General features: G+C 45.0%; 1 protein-coding gene across 3 annotated transcripts in view; it reads right to left on the bottom strand.

Moving 5' to 3' along the window:
• ZC3H12B (zinc finger CCCH-type containing 12B) overlaps positions 1–19,975 on the bottom strand; it is a 111,417-nt gene that overhangs the window by 29,318 nt on the left and 62,124 nt on the right. The gene's annotated exons all lie outside the window — the stretch shown is intronic.

Here is a 19,975-nt window from a genome sequence, read left to right on the forward strand (position 1 = left end):
TTTAACAACAAATCTGTTGATAAAGACTCATTTTTGGCACTCTCTATACATCAAAGAGGATCAAATTATTAAAAGTTACTAACAATTCCTAACCTCAGTGCCACAAAATCAGGCTGGGAGATCAAGAAAATTGAACGCCAATGTGATCAGCTTTTTGCAGTCCCAGTACCAAGCTCAAAGACCCTCACGGATCACCTTGCCTTCAGCACAGTGGACTTCATTAACAATTACACTCTGTCCTGCTGCTCAAACACCTAATTTACGTAACATCTTCCATACTACTTCCATGCCGATCACCTTGCACATTAATTTTTTACATATTCACAACAGTCAAAAGCATCACTGGAGTGCAGATAGGCCATGATTACCGAATCTCACAAAAGCTTCATCAAGTATATGTGTCAGGATCTTCTCCTGATGTCCTGCAAGATATGACTTTTTAAAGTATCACCCTATTACCAATATCAGACTCACTGGTTTACAGTCCCTGTTCCCATGTTTGTACAGTGGATTGCATTCATTCATTCGATCCCTATGATTTGAAAGTGCTGTCCAATGTTTTCTCTAAGCCACGTGTCAGTCGGTCCTCGAGAGCTGCAATCCAGCTGGGGTTTCAGGATTTCCTCCATGAATATGCATAGATCTATTAGCATACAATGAAAGCAGTGCATGCAAATAGATCTCATGCATATTGATTGGGGAAATCCTGAAAACCCAAATGGATTGTGGCCCTCAGGGACCGACTTTGACACCCCTGCAGCTGAGTAGGAGTCCTCCAACTGCTTTGCTACCTGGGGGGGGAGGATTTCAATATAGTGTTTTCAATCAATTGGAACAAGCAGGTTTTCTGGAAATGAGAAAAGCTCCATAAAAACTAATAAGGTATCTACAGGGTCCAAATCATTGTTCATTGTGGGCAAATGCAGGCCTTAGGAAAAAGAAGGTATTGAAGTCCCTGTATAAGACTTTGGTGAGACCTCATTTAGAATATTGTGTACAATTCAGGAGGCCGCACCTTCAAAAAGTTATAAAAAGCATGGAATTGGTCCAGAGAAGAAGCTTCTAAACTGGTGTGTGGTCTTCATCAGTAGGCGTATAGAGACACACTTAAATATCTAAAAATGTATACTTTAGAGCAACGATTCCCAACCCTATCCTGGAGGACCGCCAGGCCAGTCGGGGTTTTGGGATAGCCCTAATGAATATGCATGGGGCAGATTTGCATGCCTGTCACCTCAATTAAATGCAAATCTCTCTCCTGCATATTCATTAGGGTTATCCCAAAAACCCGACTGGCCTGGCAGTCCTCCTGGCAGGGCAGGATTAATTCGTTGAGGGCCCCTAGGCACACAAGTCCACTGGGCCCCCCTGCCCCGCCCCCATGTATTTACCCATTTTCTTATTTACTTTTTTATTTCCACTTTATTTCAAAATTCAAAACAGACCACAAAGATTACCATACCAGAGCAAACTCCAAACATCTCTGAACAAATCCACCTTCCTTCCTAGATGAAGAGATCTTCAGCTGGCAGGGCTTTGGGAAGCCCACCAATTTATATTTTGCATATGAACAGGAGGCATGGGGCATGGCTAATGTGACCATTTGTTTTTTTCATCAAAACGGGACATCTATTAATATTCAATCCCGCCCCCAATCCCGCCCTAGCCCCACCCCCAGCCCCGCTCTAGCCCTGTCCCCAATTTCTTCCATTCATTTTCATGTACACACAATATCTTATTAATTCATAATGGTAAACAAAAAATATTTTAAAAAACCACAAAGCACACTATACGCAGAGAAAATGTTAATTATCATTTACGAGGTTCAGGGTTTTTTCAAAGATGTCAAGGTAGATGACTTTAAAATATGCAATGTCACCTCAGTAACTATAGAAAAATAGACAAATATAGTGCAAAATATAGACAGCAGATATAAATTCTCAAAACAGACACAATTTGATCACTAAATTGATAATAAAATCATTTTTCCTACATTTGTTGTCTGGTGATTTCATGAGTCTCTGGTTGCACTTCCTTCTCACTGTGCATCCAATCTTTCTTTCTTTCTTTCTTTTGCATCCAACATTTCTTTCACAATCCATCCCCATCGGGTCCAGGTCTCTCTCTCTTTTCCCTCCCCAGATCCAGTGTCAGTTTTCCTTTCTACCTTTGTTCCAGGTCTCCCTCTCTCTCCCCCTCTGAGTGAACCTCCCATAGTCTGCCTCCTGTCTTTCCCCTTTCGTCCAAGCCTTTTTCTCTGTACTCTTTCTAATGTACTTACAGCCCCCCTCCCCCTTTCTCTGCCTCTTTCTCTCCTTCCTTCTTTCCTTCCTCCCTCCTTCCCTCCCAGCAGATTTTATCATATCTCTCTCCTCCTTTTTACCCCTCAGATCTATTATCTGTCTTCTTCCTCTTTTCTTTCTTCCAGGTCTGGTATCTGTCTCCTCTCCTTTCCCCCTGCTCTGGCATGTCTCTCTCTGCTCCCTTCCTCCTGTTCTTCTCTTGTCTTCCTTCTCAATTTATTTTCTGCTTCTGTCTAAATAGCAATGTTACTTACCGTAACAGTTGTTATCCAGGGACAGAAGGCAGCTATTCTCACTAGTGGGGTGATGTCATCCGACAGAGCCCCGATACGGACATCTTGCAAGCATGTCTTGCTTGAAGAAACTCAGAAGTTTCGAGATGCCCGCACCGCGTATGCGCCAGTGCCTTCCCGCCTGATGCTCCGGGCGTGTCTCCTCAGTTCAGGTAGCTAGCAGAGAAGCCAACCCAGGGGAGGTGGGTGGGACGTGAGAATAGCTGCCTGCTGTCCCTGGATAACAACTGTTACGGTAAGTAACATTGCTTTATCCCAGGACAAGCAGGCAGGTATTCTCACTAGTGGGTGACCTCCAAGCTAACCTCAATGGGATGGTGGGAGAGTTGACAACTTAGGAGAATACATTTTGTAACACTGTTTGACCAAACTGTCCATCCCGTCTGGAGAAAGTATCCAGACAATAATGAGAGGTGAATGTATGACGGAGGAAGGCTCCGGCGCCGAAGCCGGGGCCGAAACCGGTGTGAACGATGCTGGTTTCAGGAGGCCTGAAGCAGCCGGGGAGGCAGAGGGCTTCGCTGAAGGAGTCGAAGCACCTGTCAATGTCGAAGCTGCAGGATCCGATGAAGCTTCCATCTTGAACATGGACTCCCACAGTAGACAGCGGCGCTTAAACGCTCTCGCCGTCAGAGTGGAGCAAGGCTGGCACGATTTCGGGAAGTGATCCGGTCCCAGACACTGTAAGCAGCGTCGATGAGGGTCCGTGAGCGAAATCGCGCTGGCACTTGCTACACTTTTTAAAACCGGTAATCGGCCGGGACATAGGCCTGAAAAGCTCCGCCGCAAGGTCGAAGGCGCGGGGCCCCAGCCACGCGGCCGACCCGGTATCGGAAGGAAAATTTTTTTTTTTTTTTTTGAAAAAAGAAATCAAAGAAAGAAAGAAAGGCACAGGAGAGCCAAAAGAACTCAACCCGCGGCAAAATAGAAGGCAAAAAAGAGATTCAATGGGCGCAAATTGAAGATAGACTTCTCAGCTCCGCGGAAGAAAAAGAACTGAGGAGACACGCCCGGAGAATCGGGCGGGAAGGCACTGGCGCATGCGCGGTGCGGGCATCTCGAAACTTCTGAGTTTCTTCAAGCAAGACATGCTTGCAAGATGTCCGTATCGGGGCTCTGTCGGATGACATCACCCCACTAGTGAGAATACCTGCCTGCTTGTCCTGGGATAATCTTTTTTACTATTCAGTCCTCAATTTCCCTTTCACATAGCTTGCCACCTCTTTCCCTCACCCCTTCAAGTAACAAACTCTATCCTCTTCCCTCAATCTTGCATGTGCCCTTTTTTCTTTCTCCTCCCCACTTCCTTCCAGCGTCTGCTCCCCCTGTCCTTCACACTTCCATTCAGTGTCTGTCCCTCCTCTCCCCCACACTTCCAGTCAGTGTCTGTTTCCCTCTCTCTACCCCTTACGTCTACTGTTCACCCTCTGTCTCACCCCTTCCATTCACTGCCCTCTCTGCTCTTTCCATCCAGTGTCCGCTCTCTCTCTCTCTCTCTCTCTTCCATATGGCATCTTCCCTTTTTCTATGCTCCTTCCATAAACTATCTATCTTGTGCCCCTCCTCTCCTTTTTACATGATTGATTTCAACTCTGTCACCTCTCCATTTTTCTATCTCTGTCACCACCCCCTCCCCTATGCTCTAGCATCTCTCTTTTTTCTTTCCTTCCCACCCCACAGTCTGGTATCATCCCTTCCCTGATATCTCTCTCCTTTCCTTTTCTTCTATCTCTCCCTCCCCCTCTATGCTCTTGACATCTCCTCCTTCCTTCCCCCTTGTTTCTGGCATACCTTCCTCCTTCCCTCCATGCCCTGGCATCTCTTCTTCCCTCAAAGCCCTGGCATCTCCTTCATTCCTTCCCTCATCTTTGTTCTCCCTCTAGTTGGGTACAGAAACACTCTCCCCAATTCTCTCCCCCTCTGCTCCCTTTCCTCCTTCTGTCACCCAAGGCTTGGTGTCCTCAACTTCATCGGGAAGCAGCAGTGTTTACAATTAACTACTGTTGCCGGCTTCAGGCCATCCTCTCTGTCGGGTCCTGTCTTCATGAAAACAGGAAGTAGGCAGGACCCGGCAGAGAGGAAGGCCTGAAGCCGGCAACAGCAGCCAATTGTAAACGCTGCTGCTGCCCGACGGTAATGGTGCCAGGCCTTGGAGCGCCCAAGGCAGACCGCTTCTCCTCCCTCCCAGCCGAACCCCCACTGAACCTCCTATATCTCCCTCCCATGCAAATCCTGCTGACTCTCCCAGTGAGATGACCGAGCAACAAACCTCCCTCCTGCAGTATTAGCAGCCGCAGCACGCTAAACAGGTTGCTTCACGGCTTTTTCCTGCCGGCAGAGGGACTCGCCAGCAGGAAAAAGCCACAAAGCAGCCTGTTTAGCATGCTGAGGCTGCCAACACTGCTGGAGGGAGGTTTGTTGCTCCCTCCTCTCGTTGGGTCATCAGGATTCGCATGGAAGGGAGAGATAGGAGGGTTGATGTGGGGGGGGGGCGTTGCTGTTGATGTAGGGGGGGCCCGTTGCCGTTGACAAGGTGTTGTCCTCCTTCAGGGGGCCTCCTCACAGTTTCGGGCCCTAGGCACGTGCCTACTGGGCCTATTGATTAATCCGGCCCTGCCTCCAGGACAGGGTTGGGAACCATTGCTTTAGAGGAAAGGTGGGAGAGGGGAGATATGATAAAGATGTTTAAATACCTACGTGATGTAAATGTGCATGAGACGAGTCTCTTTCATTTTAAAGGAAACTCTGCAATGAGAGGGCATAGGATGAAGTTAAGAGGTGATATGCTCCGGAGTAATGTAAGGAAATCCTTTTTTACGGAAAGGGTGGTAGATGCGTGGAACAGTCTCCCGGAAGAGGAGGTGGAGACAGAGACTGTCTGAATTCAAGGAAGGCTGGGATAGGCACATGGTTACTGCGGATGGGTAGACTGGACGGGCCATTTGGCCTTTAAGTGCCATCATGTTTCTAGGAGCTAAAAAAAGTTTGAGACAATGACCTAGAAACTCCTAGGATTAATCAAAGTTCATTTCCTTCTGGCACAGCAAGCAAAGAGACAAGTCTAATAGTGTAGCCAACTTTTTAGCAGCTAGCAAAAGAGATCCCCAGCCCCTACTTATCTAGAGGCGTTACAAACTGCGTCCTTTCCCTCTCTCCACCAGACCGGCTGGAGCATCGCAGCCCCTGAAAGGCACCTACCTGGCTCCCCGGCTCCGTCCTCGCTGCTGCTGCAACCCCGGCGCGCGCAGCCGGCAACCTGGCTGCTCGGCGCCACGCCCCCTTCCGTGACGTCACGCCGGGGACTCCCACTCTCACTTTCGGAGGGCAGCGCCGTCTCGCGACCCAGTGACGTGGCCTCCGACCGAAACTCCAAGCGGCTCGAGCCCTTGCCCCATCCAAGAGACTAACTCGATGCATTTTAAGAGGCAGCTCAGCAGAAAATAAAATGCATCGAGTTAGTCCAAGAACTAAGGTAAAGTTTGCACGAATTGGGGGAATGCGGGCACATCTAGTGGTCAGTCAAATTAACAGTGGCACTGGGAATTCCCCAGCTTCTCAGTCCACTGACCATAATCCCCCTATCTCTGGCCATTCCATGCAAAAAGCTTCCCAGTGTAAACGGAGCAGATTTTCATTAATTAGACATTAAAATATAACCTAAGCATCTCAGACCACCGATAAACTTGAAACTTGGCAGCTTGCAGGCTGTGGGGAGCACTGCAGCCAGGGCAAAAAACGGATTCATGTGATTTTAATCTGAAGGGTCTTAATTGGCTCTCAACAGATGCCAAGTATAGATTTAATGTTACATGACATGGGCCTATTTGTCAAATTTATGGGCATGCTATACTATACAGTGTCTATGATGTTAAGGGGGGATGGGTGAATGCAGCACCATTGACTACACCTAGGGACAGAGCATTCTCTGTTTTGCGGAGCCTAGACTCATTCCAATTATTCCGAAAGCATCTGAAAACCTGGCTTTTCTCCAAAACGTAAACCTATTTAAAATGTAAAGCTAGCCTTCATAACCTCTAATTTCTTATTATGTCCTTCCCTCATTTATTGAATTACCTGTAAACCATGTCAAGCTCTATCGTTATGGAGATGATGCGGTATACAAACTTAAGGTTTAGTTTAGCTTCTCTTCCTCTCTCTCCTTTTTTTCTCTCTCCCTTCCTCTCTCTTTTTTTTCTCTCTCTCTCTCTCTTCTTTTTTTCTCTCTTTCTCATTCTCATTAAAAGGCGTCATGTACGCAGGTAAATTAGGGAAATCCCTTTTCTTCAAATTCACTGAGCTTTGGAATAACCTTCCTGCCCCGCTGCGGAACCTAGGCTCATTCCAATTATTCCAAAAGCATCTGAAAACCTGGCTTTTCTCCAAAACGTAAAGCTATCTATTGAAAATGTAAAGCTAGCTATCCTCTTCATAACCTCTAATTTCTTATTATGTCCTTCCCTCATTTATTGAATTACCTGTAAACCATGCCAAGTTTAATTTAGTTTAGATTAGGGACTAGGGAGTCCATCCTAAATAATTTTGTGTCAAATCGAGGAGTTTCTGAGGAAGAAATAAAAGTTAGAAAAAAAAGATTGATTTTTAAAAAATCCAAGATGGCCACCATCACAAATTTGCACCAGAAACAGCAAAAATAAACAAAAACCATAAATATAAAATAGCGATTTGGGGTCTACGAAAGTGGGGGACCTGAACCCCACCCTCAGAAACTGTGAAAAACAACTTTAAAATCGTTTTACAAGCCACCCCTGCATGACAATGTGTATATTTAATATATACAAGCCTTCAAAATGTAACATAGGAAGGTCATGTCTAGCTTTTTGTCATGCTTCCTTTCAATCCCTTCATCAGGGATAACACAAATACAAATAGTGGTGTTATAAAATCCCTACTTACACATCTAGATGTTTCTAAAATAAACTCCATAGTTCATTTATAATGCAAAACCAGGATAGCACCTTTTTAATAGGAATATTGCATCCTGAATATAGAGTTGATGAATTGCTATCCTACAGACTAACACTCATCTGAAAGATTTTGTCCCTGATTTACATTTTATGTTATTTCCCAGGAGCAGTACTGAGAGTCCTTTAATATCCTGAATTGGAGATGTATTTAATGGCAAAGGTGATGGGTCAGCTGGATCCTCTGGGGATCGCCTATAAAAATAAACAGAAGACTCAATTTCTGAATCAGAGTGACTAAAAGACAAAGAGTCCACCCTAGGTCACTCCAATGATAACTTGTGTATCTAGTGACATAAGAAGAGCATTTTGTGAGGGATTTTTAGCTTGCTTCTGGTTGTGGTCAAATGACAAATTCTTTGAAAACAGATCATGCTAGCTTGAGTAGGAAGAGATATGGAAGAATATGGCATAACTTCAGTCAATAAATACAGTTTTTTTAAAAATAAGACTCACGTCTGACAGATTGGCTAAATGCATTTAACAGTTAGATATCTGACAGTTGGGGTAAATGGACAATACTCGGACTGGAAGAGCATCACCAGTGGGGTGCCGCAGAGCTCGGTGCTTGGATCCTTGCTCTTCTTTATAAACGATCTGGACACTGGTATGACGAGTGAGGTGATTAAATTTGCGGCAATACAAAGTTATTCATAGTAGTGAAGACACAGGGGGGGATTGTGAAGATCTGCAATGTGACATAATCAAGCTCAAGAAATGGGCATCGACATGGCAAATGAGGTTCAACATGGATAAGTGTAAAGTGATGCGTGTCAGTAACAAAAATCACATGCATGAATACAGGATGTCCGGGGTGGTACTTGGAGAGACAGCCCAGGAAAGAGACTTGGGCGTTCTGATCGACAAGTCAATGAAGCCGTAGCAAAGCAAACAGTCAACCCTGGAAAGGAAATGGAAGAGGGAGGAGGGATACAGGTACTCTGTTCTGAGATATCATGAAACATATCAGCAAATATATAATAGATATATTTGCAATACATAAGAAGGTGAAAAACGAACAAGTCATTAACTTGAACACAATCTGCACCAAGATTGTGGGTGATATGTATAGATACTCCCTGGAAAGTATTAACACAGTAGCCAATGCCTCTATTCTTGTCAAGGCTGCACCAAAGAAACAAGATGTCTGAATTGTCAGGTCTTATGAGGTAGAAAGCAGGCGAATTCACAGCTGACAGAGCGGACTTCAGGAATTGAGTGTTGTGTCTACTAGACAGAAGATTATCGAGGTAAGAACTAATAAACTTGAAACTTGAGCAATGATTTCAAGATGGATCCATATAGCCATTTCTTGCACCTATATTGAAAGTGGAAAACATCTACCTATATCTGTGAAGGCATACACCACAAGAGGCGTTGCTTACTCGTGGGCAGAATCATCTGTGGTTTCCCCAGAAGAGATCTGTAGAGCCACCGCATGGTCTTCTCTGCATACATTCACGAAGTGTTACAGAGTAGATGTGGAGGACAAACAGGTCTCTGCAATTGGATCTTTGATTCTGGTGGCAGGCTCATCTGTCCCACCCTAAGCTTGAGGGACTGCTTTGTTACGTCCCTCAGGTTCAGGAATAGAGTGTCTGTCATACTAAAAGGAAAATTTAGGATTCTTGATATACCGTCTTATATCTAAACAGTTTACAATAAAATGCTTTATATAAGTAAAAATAGCATTAAAAGAAAAAATTTAAAAGATTTTCACAAACAATGCTGAAATAACTAACATGAAACCAAGAGGATAAGGGGGAAGGGAATACATCTTATTATCGAGATAAAGAATTTGGAGAGGGAGGGAAAGGGGAAACACAATATGTTAGGATACCGGCCGACCTTTACAGGCTGCTCCAGCCAGCACAAACAGATGATCTGACAATCAAAATTAATTCATAACTTCTAGATATCGCAGTAAGTCTGTGTACATCCAATGATTTTAACACCCAATCATGCTTTCTCAAACCAGAGGATGTATAGGAAGGAAAACATACTTCATGGTTGATGTGGAAGCTGGAAATCACAGCTTCCACAAGAAAGATGGGACTGTGCATAAGGTCACATCTGAATTCATTATCCTAAGAAAAGGATTTCTGCAGGACCCACCCTGAAGTTCCAGCACTCTCCGGGCAGAGGTCATTGCCAGCAAATATACCATCTTGATAGTAAGCATCAAGGAAGCATGGTCCAGAGGCTCATAGGGCAGACCCACTAGAGCTTGGAGAACCAGATTAAGAGTCCATGTTGGAAAAGGCTGTCGTGCTGGAGAGTGAAGCCGTAATGCGCTCTTCAAAAATCTGGTTGCATCAGGATGTGCAACAAGGGTGCTCTTATTGATTCTGGGAACAAAACAGGACAGTCCAGCTATCTGAACTCGCAGGGAACCAACCACTATGTCCTTTTCTAGACCTTCCTGGAGAAAGGCAAGTATTACCAAGATCATAGACAAACTCCAGTCTTTGCTCCTCCGAGTGCACCAAGTTTGGAAACACTTCCAGGCCTTTGCGTAAGCTGTTACAGTTGACTTTTTCCTACACCTCAGAATAGTGGAGACCACTCCCTCCGAGTAGCCCTTGCACACTAGCATTGCACACTCAAGAGCCACACTGTAAGACCAAAGCGTTCTAGATCCCGAAGGGCAATTGATTCCTGTGTGAGGAGCCAGGGATGACAGGAAAGTTTGAGACTTTGTTCCTGCTGCAGACGTACCAAGTCTGCATACCATGGGAATCTAGGGCCAGTCACCCTTCCTTGGTGTGCAATGATCATGCATAGAAATTGGCCTATCATGGACCACGGTGGGAAACTTAGAGAAGACCTGCCTTTGGCCAGGGTTGAACCATGGCATCCAGACCTTTACTTCCCGGCTCTCGTCTTCGACTGAAGAATTGATCCGCCTTCTTGTTGGTAGCCGATGCCATCAGGTCGCATGTTAGAAGCCCCCACCGATTCACTATACAGGTGAAGGCTATCTGAGACAGTGACCATTACCCGGGATCCAGGGACTTTCGGCTGAAGAAATCCACTTATATATTGTCCACGCCTGCTACATGTGCTGCCGAGAGCACCAGAAGATGGGCCTCCGCCCATCGAAACAGCATTTGGGCTTCCAAGCATAGAAGGGTACTCTTGGTGCTCCTTTAATGATTGACATAGGCCACCACTCTTGCACTGTAAGAGAAAACTCGAACCGTTTTGTTCTGTAAGGCGCTCCCTAACTCCAGGCAGATGACCCGAAGTTCTAAGCAGTTGATAAACCACTTCCTTTGGGAAGGGGACCAGCATCCTTTAACTGGGCATCTCTCACAATGTGCTCCCAAGCTGAAAAGGCTGGCATCCATCATTAGAATCCCATGAAGAAATGTGGAGGGGAACCCATCTGGTGAGAGAACGAGGATTCAACCATCAGCCCAGACTGCGAAAGGCTTCTGCTGTCCAAAGAAGCTGCTGGTGCAATGACCCCTCTGTGGGCACCATCGGGAAAGGAGCGCCTCTTGGAGCGGAAGTGCGCCCTTGTCCAGGGAACTACATCCATGGTCACAACCATCAACCCCAGAACCTGTAAGTAATGTCAGACTCTGACATTCTAGTTCTAGGTGGCTCTTCCAGAAGTTGACCACCCAGCCAACCTTCTGCAGCAATTAGATCACTCGGTGAACTGCTAGTCTGCCCTTGGATTTGGACTGGGCTCTGATTAGTCAATCATTCAGGTATGGATGGACTTGTATGCCCATCCTGCATAGCTGAGCTGCAACTACCACCATTACTTTGAACATCCGTGGCACTGTGGACAGCCCAAAGGGCAAAGCTGTGAATTTGAAGTGTTGCTCCAATACATGGAACAGCAAATACTTTCTGTGGTCAAGAAAAATGTGAACATACATATAGGCCTCTGTCAAATCCAGAGAGGCAAGAAACTCTCCTGGTGCCACTGAGGAAATCGCCACTCTCATAGTCTCCATTCAGAAACATGGTATCTTGAGGGCCACATTCACTGCTTTGAGGTCTAGAATTGTCCTCCAGTCTTCAGAATCTTTCTTGGGCATGAAGTATATCGAGCATCTGTCGCAGCCCAAGTCAACCTCTGGTACGGGTTTCTATGGCTTCCAGATCTAGTAATCTTTGCACTGTCGTTCTGACTTTGGCCACTTTTTCTGGCTTCCCTGCTGGGGAGGGGACAAAAGATAATGAGTTTGTACCCCTCCTGTATAATGTTCAGCACCCAGCAATCTATACTGATCTCCGCCAACACCCCCAAATAGGCCGACAACCTCCCTTCAATGTATGGAGGATTGGCTGGTGGAGCGGGATCCTGAAGTTTGAAGGCACCTGGCCCCTCCAAATGTTTGTCTAGCGGTCTGAAACAATCTCTGACCTGAAAACCTTCCTAAGAACTGGCGGTAGTGCCTGGAGGTCCAAAAATTACCCCACCCTGTCTCCCTAAGTGCTTGATGTCTGTTGTCCAGCAAAGATTTTAGCTTAAGGTCCTGCACGCTGCCCATAAGATCATCCAGACCTTTTAGAGGCAGGTATACCACTTATATCCAAAGTGGTTTTTACATTCAGGTACTTTATCATATTTCCCTATCTGTCCCAGTGGACTCACACTCTTTCTAGTATACCTGGACAATGGGGGATTAAGTGACTTGCCTAGGGTCACAAGGAGGGTTCTGGGGGTTAGAGGTTCCTCCACCTCTAAAATCCCAAAATTGAAATGTTTTATTTTTCAATGTAGCTCACCCATGTCGTTTTTTCTGCTAAAATTGCTGCAGCAGTGGCCATCTTGTATTTCCCAATTTGAATGTAAAAGCCTCTATCTGCCTGAGTCCATTCCACTTGTTTTTAAGCAAAAACAAAGTGTTTTCAGGCAGATAGAGGCTTTTGAATTCAAATTGGGAAATACAAGATGGCCGCTGCAGCAGCAATTTTAGCAGAAAAAAATGACATGGGTGAGCTACATTGAAAAATAAAATTTCAATTTTGGGATTTTAGATGTGGGGGACCCCAGAACTCCCCCCAAAAATCAATTTTGAGAACACCCCAATTTGGTTTATCAGGCTGTCAACCTGTTACTCACTGTGCCATGCTGTGTGCCTGGAGCTGTAAGATTGGAAGCTGCAAACAGCTTACAGGGGCAACCTTTGCCTCAACAAGCCTAGTATCCAGACAGCTTGTGTCTTCTGACTGCCTCTCGAGCCCAATGCACAAACCAGAGACCTCAACCCCCACCAGATCAAGCGCACACAAACAGGGAAAAGAATTCAGTCAGCCTCAATTCTGGAAAAAGTCACCACGGAGCCTGTGCTCAAGCCCACTGCAGATGAACCCGTGGCAAGCTTTGCTCCCAAGGGAATGGTCCCTGAGCCCATGACTCGTTAGTGCAGGCTGTCCAAGCAGGTGCACTGAAAAGCAGTCTGTCCCTTGGAAGCAGACCCTTGACATCAGAGTCTGCGCTCTCCTGCAGCCAGAGCGGTCCCACAAAGGGGATCCTCTGCAGCATCGAAAACTTCGCAAACTTAGGAAAAAAAATAATTTAGATGAAAATAAACATGAGCAGAAAAGACAAACCTCTACTGTCTCACTTGTAGGAAGACAACTGAGTTGAAGGACAGCCCAGAGGTAAGGGAGGAGGAGCAAAAAGATTGCAAATGAAGCTCCCTACAAGAGTTCTCGCAAGAAGAGGTTGACTACCCAGAGATTCAGGAATAGAGATTCATGAATTTTTTTTTTTTATTTTGCCTGTGCCATCGTCGCCACACTCATCTTTCTGGCATGACTCTGGGTAATTGAAGATTGTACCAAGTTTTTCTGTACTTAAAATTTGGCATGGTTTACACTGAAATGTTTCTCCACCTCTGTGTTGAAGGCTCCACACGAGTGCTGTGGCATGAGGTTGGCACTGTCTTGGTTTCCCACAGTGCAACCCCCTTTCTTTGGAGATTTAAAGTCAAACTATCAGCTTTGTGAAAAATGCTCTTGAGTCTCTGCCATGCCTTCATAATCCACACCCTGCCGACACCTGTCACATCTGTAATCATTTTCCTCATTATGAGTCAGCAGAAGGTATAGCAGACAAAACTCAGGACCATGTTTTATGCCCATTTTCCTGTTATAGGTAGTATACTTCTGAAAAATTGCTACTTCTTGGACTTACTGAACAGTAGGAGAGCAAATTCAAAATTAGTGGGGTCCATAAGACAATGAAAAAGGAAAAGAAAGGAAGAACAGGCTTAAAAGTTGTTTTTTTAAATGATAATGAAGAAAACATGAAAAAAAGGATAATAATTTTAGCCAGTAACATAGGGCTATGAACTATCTGGACATTCCGTATATACTCAAATATAAACAGAGATTTTTGGGACCAAAAAAATTGGGGTCTCAGTTTATATTTGGATCCTCTAGTTTGCGCACCCCCACCCGTTGCAGGCCTCCTGTGGGCCTGCCTTAAGCCCTGGTGGTCCAGCAGTGAGCTGGAACAGGAGCGATCTTTCCCGTGTCTTGTGCCGGCCAGCTGTTAACCACCCCTCTTCCCTCCTGCCTCCAGGACCCCTCATCAATATACTTTTTGAACCCTGGTAGTCTAGCTGTGAAATGGCTCATGAGACTGGCCCGGGAACTTGCAAAGCCATTTCTGATTACAGCTCTGCACGAGGCAGGAGTGAAGAAAAATCACTCTTGCTCTGCTTCACTGCTAGACTGCCAGGGTTCAGAAGGTATGTTGGAGAGGGGTCTGGGAGGTGGAAGGGAAGTGGTGTGGTTAACAGTTGGCCAGGACAGGATATGAGAAGGATCGCTCCTGTCCCTGCTCATCACTAGACCACCAGGGCTTAAGGGAGGCCTGCAATGGGTCCGGAAGGGATGCAGGAAGGATCGCTGCTGCCCTGCTCACTGCTGGACCTCCAGGGCTTAAGGGAGGCTGGGTGCACAGCTGGGCAGGAAAGAGGGAGGGAAGGAAGGAGGGCTGGGTGGAAGGCAGGGCAATTGAATATAAACCCCCTGGTTTATATTCGAGTGAATCTTTTTTGGTTTATATTTGAGAATATACGGTATTCGTTCAGCAGAACAGAAAAAAAGACAATTGAAGTACTGTATCTCTGTAGAAGTGTGATGGATGTGCAGGAAGTTACACACATAATCTGAACCATTTCTAGAAGTTTCTGAGCCCTGAGAGAACTAATCTATACCAGCACCATTGAATGTCGTCACTCGGTTCCGTACTTGATTCTTCTTGTTTGTCAACAAATAGTTTCAATGCAGCGGAGCAAAAATCTGCAGCAATTACCAGGTATAAGTAAATGTGGGTAGCTCCATTCCTAAGATGGTTTTCAGAAGAACGCAAGTACACACTTCTTCTAGTCTGAAAATCCTAGAGTATGAGCCTACTGTTCGCCAATGCCCTTCAGTTTTTTGATCTGTTACAGATTTTTACATTACTTTTACGATTCATTTTATTTTAGCTCTGCTTCTGGTACTTCATAGTTTAATCCTATCAATTTATTCTTCACTTATGTTTCCCTATATTTCTTTTTATTTTAAATGGAAACCAGTTTGTTCTGCATTCGATAAGAAGAGCCCTGAGCCCTTGAGGCCTCTCTAGATCCATCTGCTCAATGCCAAACACATCTGGAATGATGGTTTGGGTAAGCAGAAGAACCTTTCAATGTGCTTATATTCTTAAGACAGTAAATAAAAATGGTACCCCCTCCCCCCTTTACTGAACCACAATAGCGGTGATTAGCGCAGGGAGCCGCGCTGCTTCCGACGCCCATAGGAACTCTATGAAGGTCGGGAGCAGCGCATTCAGCGCGGCTCCCTGCGCTAAAAACCGCTATCGCAGTTTAGCGAAAGGGGGGGAGGGGGTGTTACTGATTTCAACCGCTCTATCTGCTATTTTATTTAAATGTACATCTCAGGTTCTCTAGTATTACCCAGAAATCACAAGGTGATAGGATGACTCATTTTCCTTATCAATACTACTAGGAATTGGTCAGTTATAACACGTTTACAAAGGCAAGACGGCAAACGCAGACAAAACGATTCTCGGCTCTCCCTTTTTTTTGTACCAATTTTAAGGAGCAACTCTTTTCCTAATTTCTCAGAAGTGCAAGCATAGCAGAAAGACTTGAACATTTCTGAATTTATCAGACTATATAGTGCATAATTTTGTTTCATGACTAGAAATACCTGTTCACTATTAAGCTTGCCCACCTCTCTTGTTAGAAATGTCTTTTCCTCCTCTGTATTCTGCTATATCTCCAGTGTGATCTGCTCTACATTTTCCCATCAACCAGTAGAGAGATGGAAGGGCCTTAGTCTTTCTTTTTACAAGGATGTCCAGGGCTATCTTCTGGATTACTCTGGTTGCCTTAGCAGCATCTCAGTCTAAACAGCAAAGCTGAAATGCTCATACCCTCAACTCTCTTTAACACAGCATTATTTTCTTCACAAGTTTGGGACTAATCTTCTGGATATCACATGGGGCTTCCCAAAACTGTCTTAGAGACCTCACAGCCAGCTAAACTTTCAGGATATCTACAAACATCATCCTGAGAAATTTGCATACACAGATTTATCTCATGAGTATTTTTAGTGTACAGGTAGTCCCCAGGTTAAGAACATAAGAATTGCTTCTCTGGGTCAGACCAGTGGTCCATCGTGCCCAGCAGTCCGCTCCTGCGGCAGCCCCTAGGTCAAAGACCAGTGCCCTAACTGATACCAGCCCTACCTGCGTACATCCCAGTTTAGCAGGAACTTGTCCAGCTTAGTCTTGAAACCCTGGAGGGAGTTTTCCCCTACAACAGATTCCGGAAGAGCATTCCAGCTCTCCACCACTCTCTGGGTGAAGAAGAACTTCCTTACATTTGTACGGAATCTATCCCCTTTCAAATTTAGAGAGTGTCCTCTCGTTCTCCCTACCTTGGAGAGGGTGAACAACCTGTCTTTATCTACTTTGTCTTGAGTCCCTGGAGGGTGTTTTCCCCTATGACAGACTCCGGAAGAGCGATCCAGTTTTCTACCACTCTCTGGGTGAAGAAGAACTTCCTTACGTCTGTTCGGAATCTATCCCCTTTCAACTTTAGAGAGTGCCCTCTTATTCTCTCTACCTTGGAGAGAGTGAACAACCTGTCTTTATCTACTAACCTGTCTTTATCCCTTCAGTATCTTGAATGTTTCAATCATGTCCTCTCTCAGTCTCCTCTTTTCAAGGGAGAAGAGGCCCAGTTTCTCTAATCTCTCACTGTACGGCAACTCCTCCAGCCCCTTAACCATTTTAGTTGCTCTTGTCTGGACCCTTTCGAGTAGTACCGTGACCTTCTTCATGTACAGCGACTAGTGCTGGATGCAGTATTCCAGGCAAGGGTGTACCATGGCCCGGTACAGCAGCATGATAACCTTCTCCAATCTGTTTGTGATCCCCTTCTTAGTTACGTTTTTAAGGCTGTTCTTAAGTCAGATTTATATGTAACTCAGAACTTGTAGATTTTTAAGATTCTGCTCCCAGCTGACAAAAGGGCCAATTGTCCCTACTGGTGTTCCCCCTAAGGTACTACACACATAACCACACACTGTTCTTAATGTGGCCATGCATCATTCCTGAATCTGCTACAGGAGAAATGTAGGAGTCTAGGCCACTGGAAAGACTGCTGGTTTTATGAAAGGTTTGGACAAATTCCTGGTGGAAAAGTCCATAGTCTGTTATTAAGACATGGGGGAAGGCTCTGCTTGCCTTGGATCAGTAGCATTGAATGTTGCTACTCTTTGGGTTTTGGCCAGGTACTAGTGACCTGGATTGGCCACCGTGAGAACGGGCTACTGGGCTTGATGGGCCATTGGTCTGACCCAGTAAGGCTATTCTTATGTTCTTATGTTAAATGAGGCTATAACTCGAGGACTGCCTGTATATCCCGAAATCCCAACTGGCTGTGGGATCATCAGAACAGGTTTGATAAATCCTCTTGTCTTGTTCCTGCTGTAATTCAAGTAAACATTTCTTTAAAAACCGGTCTTAGGCTTCAGGGTTAACTTAATCATGCCCAGAGGGGGATTTTTTATGGCTGGAGCATTAACAGCAGCATCTAAAAATAAATTCATAAAACACCAACTCGGCCAGGAGTTCCTGCTTTCCTGCTGCTTGCTCTCCCTATTCTTCAGGGGCTGCCATATGGGAAGTCAAAACAAGTGGTGAGATTTCAGAGCCACCTGATCACTTGATTCTAGTGAAAAAAATAGTAAAATGTAGAGGCTTATTATAGTAGATATCAGCCAAGATTAAGTTATAGAATGTATTTGGGGCTTAACTCTGTGCTCAGTATTTTTAAAGCTGTGCCCATATGTTCACTGCTAGCCAATATACTGGATATTGACATCACCTACTCTGTTTCCCTGAAAATAAGACCTATCCTGAAAATAAGCTCTAGTTAAGATCGACCCCTGAAGCCCTCCCCTCAAATGCACCCGATACTCCCTGACTCCATCGATGCCTGATTTGTTGAAAAAAATTGGACTCGCTGATTCAGCAACCCCCCACCTCTGCTGCTTTACATTACATTACATTACATTACATTTGTGATTTCTATTCCGCTTGTGCCTTGCGGTTCTAAGCGGATTACAATTTAGAAGACTGGACATTTCCAGTAGCTTTACAGTACATATAATCAAGGATGCGTTAAGTTACAATTGTTATTCTGGACTTTTCCAGGAGAAATTGGTAATGGATAGTAGATAGTGATAGGTTGTTTAGACGAGTAGAGTTAATAATGTCCGGGTTCTGTTGTTTAGATGAGTGGAGATAATACTGTCCGGATTCAAGGTGTTGCTGGTGGTGGTGTTAGGGTAGTCATGAGCGCATTTTCTAATACTTTTGTGAGGTTATGATGATGGGAAGTGTTTTTTGAAGAGATGAGTTTTGATTTCTTTTCGGAATGCTTTAATGTCTATTGATTTGGTCAGTAGATTGGTGATGTTAATATCGATCTTTGCTGCCTGTGTTGCTAAAAGCTTTAGGAGGACTTGGAGTGGTGGTATGTCTGTTTCGTGGTGGGAAAGTTGGTGGGGTTTTGCTGCACAAGGAGATGGGAGGGAGGGATAGAAAGATGCTGCACAAGGGGATGAGTGAGAGGGGAGGAAAGATGCTGCATATGGGAGGGGGGAAAGAAAGAGGAAGAACTGGGGTGAAGGAGAGAAAGGGAGAGAGAATTGTTTTACATGAAAAAAAATAAGACATCCCCAAAAGTAAGCCCTAGTGCATTTTTTGGACCCAAAATTAATATAAGATACTGTCTTATTTTCAGGGAAACATGGTATCTATGTATGATGCTGACCATCAGAAATACCTGGATAACAGCATTATTCTGCACCTGCAACAATTAGGTTTAAAGTGGATCAACAATTTGAAGGAGTGTGTGGCGCAGTGGTTGGAGCTACAGCTTCAGCACCCTGGGATTGTGGGTTCAAACCCCGCGCTGCTCCTTGTGACCCTGGGCAAGTCACTCAGACCTCCATAGCCCCAGGTACATTAGCTAGATTGTGAGCCCACCGGGACAGTTAGGGAAAATGCTTGAATACCTGATTGTAAAAACCGCTTAGATACCCTTGATAGGCGGTATATTAAAAAAAAAAAATTAAAAAAAACAAAAACAAAAAAAAACTGATCTACAGAAGTCATTTAATCAGAATTACCAATCCAGCTTCTGGAACAAATAAGTCTTTAATCGGTAAGGAAGATCAAAACTGAACTGCCTGGTACAGAAAAGCTACTTGTAAAGACTGAATAATATCTAATCCCAGAAAATGATGGAACGTAAAACAATCGATGATCTCCAGTCCCCGAGGTTTGGTCCACAGTTGCTGTTCATCTGGCCAGTTCAACAACTGCTGACAACGCACAACCCAGCGATTGGGACTCCACAACTCACAAAATGTTAGACTCCATTGCTCCACTGCACCCCAGCAATGTAAGGACAGCCAAACAATCCCCGTGGTACAATGACATCCTAAAAGCTAGAAAACAAAACTGTCGCCAATTAGAAAGGCAATGGCAGGAAAACCCACTCCCCCGACCACAGACAAGCATGGAAAGCAGCAATGAAATCCTAAAAATATCAAGTGGCTGATGCTACAAAGTCATCTTTCGCCTCAGAAATAGCTAAGCACACTGTTGACATTAAGAAACTTTTCCAGATAACACGTACCATTACTGCACTCCAAAGATCAGGCGCCACGACCTCAAACTCCCAACCTACCACCCAAGAACTAGCTAATTACTTCCAAAACAAAATCAACAGCGTACAAGCAGACATCAAACATGGCAGCAGAGAAAGGCCAAATGGCCCATCCAGAGCATCCACTATCTCCTCCTCTCCCTATTGGCTAAGACTCTTAACATTTG

The sequence above is a fragment of the Geotrypetes seraphini genome, chromosome 5, assembly GCF_902459505.1.
Source record: "Geotrypetes seraphini chromosome 5, aGeoSer1.1, whole genome shotgun sequence".
In the NCBI taxonomy this organism is placed as follows: domain Eukaryota; kingdom Metazoa; phylum Chordata; class Amphibia; order Gymnophiona; family Dermophiidae; genus Geotrypetes; species Geotrypetes seraphini.